Consider the following 6,000-nt stretch of genomic DNA (forward strand, 5'->3'; position numbering starts at 1 on the left):
TGAAAAATTAAAAAGGCTAAATTTAACTAGGAAGGAATAGAATATAAATTAAGGTTAAAAATGAAATAACTGTACAACACAAATTAGAATGAAGGGTAAATTTAACTGGGAAGAATAAGATAAAGATAAATATATAAATTAAAGTTGAAAATAAAGTAACTGTACAACAAAATACACAATATAGAACTATATAAGAATGTATGAAGAAATCTAAATATAAATAAGTATATACACAATAACAGCAGCTGTACAAGTATTAACCGGAAATGAAGAATATAGTGACCAGTGACCATTCAAGCATAAAACAGGGATGAACCAGTGTTGTGACAACTTAGCAAATAACCAATTTTAAATTGTATCTTTAGGCCAAAGATATAATAGATTGAAAGGCACACACCGCACATATAGTACGTAAGTAATATACATTTAAATCTAGTATCTTTCAAATCAGGTTTATTGGTCAACTAATATTTTTTCTATATTGGCAAACCAGTCATTTTATGACATCAGCAAACACACACATTCGTACCATGGTGCAGCTGCTGGTTTTACAATCCTGCAGAGCGTGCGTGATGAATGCGGGTGCTAAGATCAGGTATGCATGATAACACTAAATCTCAAATTACAAACACACAGCAGTGTGCTAATTGTGTACTGACAGGGACTAGAAAGAGAGAGCAGATTTCTCCTGTATTGGCTTCCTGTTAAATCCAGAATTGAATTCAAAATCCTGCTCCTCACATACAAGGGCTTAAATAATCAGGCCCCATCTTATCTTAATGACCTTGTAGTACCATATCACCCTATTAGAGCGCTTCGCTCTCGCTCTGCAGGCCTACTTGTTGTTCCTAGAGTATTTAAAAGTAGAATGGGAGGCAGAGCCTTTAGTTTTCAGGCTCCTCTTCTGTGGAACCAGCTTCCAGTTTGAATTCGGGAGACAGACACTATCTCTACTTTCAAGATTAGGCTTAAAACTTTCCTGTTTGCTAAAGCATATAGTTAGGGCTGGACCAGGTGACCCTGAATCCTCCCTTAGTTATGCTGCAGTAGACGTAGGCTGGTGGCGACTTCCCATGATGCACTGAATGTATCTTCCTCAGTCATCTTTCTCACTCACTATATGTTAATACACCTCTCTGCATCGAATCATTACTTGTTATTAATATCTGGTGGCAAACCTGACCTGGTTCTGCTGGAGGTTTCTTCCTCTTAAAAGGGATTTTTTTCCTTTCCACTTTCACCAAAGTGCTTCCTCTTAGGGGGGTTTTCTCTGTTTTCTTTCTATTATTGTAGGGTCTTTACCTTACAGTATAAAACTGAACTGACTTGATCTGAATTCTAAGAAACAGAGAAGAAGTTTACTTGATGTGTTTGATTTATTTCAGTGAAACTTTGTTTTTTTGCTGAGCCAGTTTAACGTTTCCATAAAAGCAGTCAGTTTCTCAGGAGTTGCTTAACGCAGTTGGGTGGAACCACATTACACAACTTCTTAAAATAAAACTAAAGATGATTCTTTAAACCAGCAACAGTGAGATTTCATGTTTTTTGAGTGTATGCAATCTACAGTCCATGTCAGCACATTTGAAGCTCTATTATGAAACCTCATGTATACCGTAAATTTGTTTGCAGGCTCAACACTTTTGAGAATGGGATCATCATGGCCCTGATGGATATCAGGTTAATGTTATCGGTTTTTATTATGGAGACACTGGTGTGGATGTCTCGTCATGGTGATTACGCTGTCTTTTTTATTTTTATTTAACTTGTTTTTTGTGTTTTGTGACTTATTTTTGGCTTCTGGAATAAATAAAGAATGATTATTTTTCTTTTAAACTTTTTATGTGCTAAAGGTGGCACTGTGGTGCAGCTGTTCTGGCTTTTACATGAGTTTCCTCCATCCAAAGATGTAGCTGAAGCTTAGATTCGGTGTATCCTATGTAGGCTGGACGGATGGCACTTCTGATCAGCTCTATGTAAACACCAATCAGTCTCAAGACGACTCAGAGTCAGAAGTGTTTTGGGGTGAAAATGCTGAATTGACAATGAGGCGATCTGTCACTTGACACAACTGTTAAAGCAGAATCAAGGTTCCACCCTTAAAAAGCACTTTTTAAAAAAATGTTTTGTACCTCTCAGAAGGAGTTTTTAAAAGCAGAATGGGAGGCACAGCCTTCAGCTTTGTGGCAACACCTCCCAGTTTCGATTTTGGGAATTTGCACTGTCTCTACTTTTGAAATTATGCTTGAAACTTTCCTTTTTGATAATGCTTATAGTTGGGGCTGGATCAGGGGATCCTGAATCAACTTTTTAGTCACGTTGCTGTAGGTTCAGATTACAGCTTGATCTTGCATGATGCACTCCCAGCACTACTGCTGGCGACAGATGGCCGTTCCTACCCGAGCCTGGTTTTGCTGAAGGTTTCTTTCTGTTAAAAGAGAGTTTTTCCTCCCCACTGTCACCAAGTGCTTACACATGTAGATTTGTTTTATTCTTTGGCTTTATCTAAATCGGTGTAAGAGGACTGCTGTTGTGATCTGGCGCTATGTAAATAAGATGAACTCAGAGCCAGCCCAAGGTTTCATGGAGCCCCGAGGTGAACTTGATTTGCAGCCCCTGTCTCTAGCGAAACCTATTACCATCCACCATTGTCCATACCTGATCATTTGTGTATTATACAGCTAAATACAGCCATTATCGTGGCTTGCTAGTGTGCTAGAAAGAAATAAAATAAACAGAGTGCATTTTTAAAACAAATGAAGTGTTTTTGAAATGTCCCAAAGGGCAGAACAGTCGCAAAGAATTTAACATAGACCTGAATTTATGATTTAAATAAATGTAAATAAATGAAACAGACACTACGTAACTGACTAGAGAGCTAACAACATCATCAGCATCACCTAAGCGCACCACACCTTGAATGACGTGAATGTGCGTCTGGTGCTTCTGTTGAACCCTTTAAAACCTGAACCAAGTTAAATATCAACTTGACGAGTTTTAATTTGTATCGTATTTACTACATTTTCATTTTTGGTGCATTTTATTGCTGAAACATGTATTGTGAAACTTTAAATTTAGGTTTTTGTAAAGGGGAAAAAACGAAACACTGACGCCAAAATAAAACAGGAAGCATGAACACTGAGACAGAGACCAAAGCACAAACTTTGCAGAGATGAAACGTAAACATGGGGAAGAAACAAAGGAGGGAAATAACTAAATGGAAACGTAACATATACACGAATCGACTAAATGCAAGGGAACTGACACAGGAGGAAGGGGACATAGAGAAATTTAACTAAACACAATGCACACAAGACAAGGAAGTGACAAAGTAAGACAGGAAGTACAGACTACAGAGACAAACTGACACACAGACAGAAAGGGAAACAAACACGGAGACAAGACTGACTGCATACGGGGGACGCAAGGGAGGACACACGGAGACGAGACTAAGACAGACTGGACATGAAAGGGAACAAAATTAAACATCTAGAAACACGAATAACTAAACTAGGAGAATACAGACGAGACAATAACCACAGTAACTCCAAACTGGATGAAGAACACTGGAAAAAAACCTGAGAACCATGACATGCATCACATGTGATACACATGGAGTTACAGGGTTAACTAATGTCACTGATCTTAGTGAATATTAATGATAAATAGCTATATGTAGTAATTCATGGAGCCACTCTACTTTAAACCCCACTTACTATTGTCCACAAGGACGTCATTACTTTATTGTCTTACTTAGATATGATTTCAAACCATCTGCGTGTCCACCATCATGTGACAGGTGTCCAAAAAGGCAGCGAGTGCTGAAAAGTTCCCCCATAGAGGCTAATTCCCCCCTAACCAATGCCTGTCTTTTGTGCCTGGATACAGCCCAACATACAACACAATGGCAGCCGGTCATGGAGAGAGAGCAGGATTTCAGAACAGGCCAACAGGAAACAAGCTGCTTTCAGGAGACCTTTGCGACGTGTGATTCACTAACCAGCGTCACTCCATCAGTGCTGCTGATTCAAGCAAATGAAAGTTCACACTTATTTTAGTGGAACTGACACAATCTGATGAAATGAAACTGCGCAAGTTAAATCAGGAAACACAGAGGTGGAAAGTTACAGCCGATGATGCTGCTGTATCTCTTTTTTGGGTACCAGGCCTTAGAACAGCAGTGAACCGCTTGACTTTTTATGCATTATGAGTAAAGTTTATCGCAATATTGACAGTTTTTTCTCACGCTGTCTGTACCTGTCAGTCACTGGGATGCAGGGAGATGGGTTAAACTGGTTTTGCAAAGGCTGAGCAGACCTACAGTCTCCACCTTAAGCTCCTGCAGGGGTGACTAAGACGCTGCTGAATAATTTATGACAGGCAAGTTAATTAAGTGACCTTTAGTTTCTCTCTTTATGCCCGAGGGCCTGTGTGAGAACGCTCCCCACGTTGCTCAGTATGATCCTAAAATAGATGTGAGTGTATTTTCTCTATTGTTCCAAACTCAACCAACCAGTTTAAAAAGCATCTATTCTCAGCAACAGGTGGATGACACGTCCAAAAAAAGTAGCAAGTCATAATCTCTACCTCTTGTTGTATACAAACAAAGAGAGCATATGCATTGTTGAGTCTTTTAGTTTTCTTATCTGCAAGAGAGCAACTAAACAAACTAACAATAGCAGAAAAGGAAGCAACAGAAGGGAAAGAAACCAAAAAAGCAATACAATAAACAGGCCAGGATTCTTTGGAAAAACAAAACAAAACAAAAACCAAGATCTTTATCCTTTTGAACTATCCCGGAGAAAACATGTCTGAACTTCATCCCAAAATCGAGCTGCTTCGGGGTAGAAAGTTTGTGAAACCTCGTCCTGTAACTCTGCAGCTCCACGTAGAGCAGAGCAGGTTCTAATGTAGGCTAATTACACTGATAAAAACACAACATCTGTTTAAAGTCACTGCAGAGAGGTATGAACCTGAAACTGTAGCAAGGATCAAAGCCTGGTGTGCACAGACATGATAGCGGCTGAATCAGGTCTCAAAACGTGACAGAGAGCGACCTCTGGTGGAAACTCTTGCAAACTGCTAGTTTATTTCAAATGGAGATTAATGAAGTGATTCACCAGCTTAAAGTAAACCTGAATCTTATGTTTTATGTTTTTAACAGGCGACTGTTGTTGTGATTTGGTGCTATATAAATAAAATTGAATTGAATTTTTATTTTTATCGAAAGGCATGAAAGTTTTTACGTTTAAAGAAGCCCTGACGAGGTGGATGATAACAGAATCAAGTTGGAGTAAACTGAAAGCGACGTGCAGTACTGTGCGAAAATCCCATCACCTCAATATTTCTTTATATTTTGCTGTAAAAATAGCAAAATAAAAATAAATAGGTTTATTGAAAAATGTGCAAACATACTTGGGAATACCGTATATAATAGGGCAAACACAGAGTTTGTACAGTTCTATCAAGTTTGAAAGTCTTCTTCATTCGTCAGTTAAAGAACAAATGATCTGTTTTGTGACAGGCTGCTAGTAACAAAGTAAAGACACAATTTAAACTATTATGTGTAGATTTAGGTAAGCAGTAGGTGTGGACTTGTGTAGCTGCCGTGAAGCAGAGACGCAGGGCTTTTAAGTTTGTTTCCCCACTGCATTTCCTGTATACAGCCCCATGTTCTTCTCATGTCCAAACTGATGCTGACTGAAAAGACACCACATATGCAAATGAGTTATAATGCCCCTTTAAATTTACTCTCACATGCCTTTTAATGTTTCTCTGTCTGGTGCCAAGGCTCCAAAATGATGATTAGGGGAAAATATAATGCAAATCTAAACCTTAATGAATGGTTGGTTTGTTCAAACAGGACTGGAACTAATATTATCCATGGCTGTGTTCCTCTCATTTCTGAAACAGAGCCGTCGTTATCAAAATTAATAATTCCCCTCTGGGTTATTCCTGTTGTTTATGGCTGCTGATATAAAAGTCTATAAATCTGATTCATTT

This window comes from Aulonocara stuartgranti, assembly GCF_965226115.1.
Source record: "Aulonocara stuartgranti genome assembly, chromosome: 3".
Classification (NCBI taxonomy): Eukaryota; Metazoa; Chordata; class Actinopteri; order Cichliformes; family Cichlidae; genus Aulonocara; species Aulonocara stuartgranti.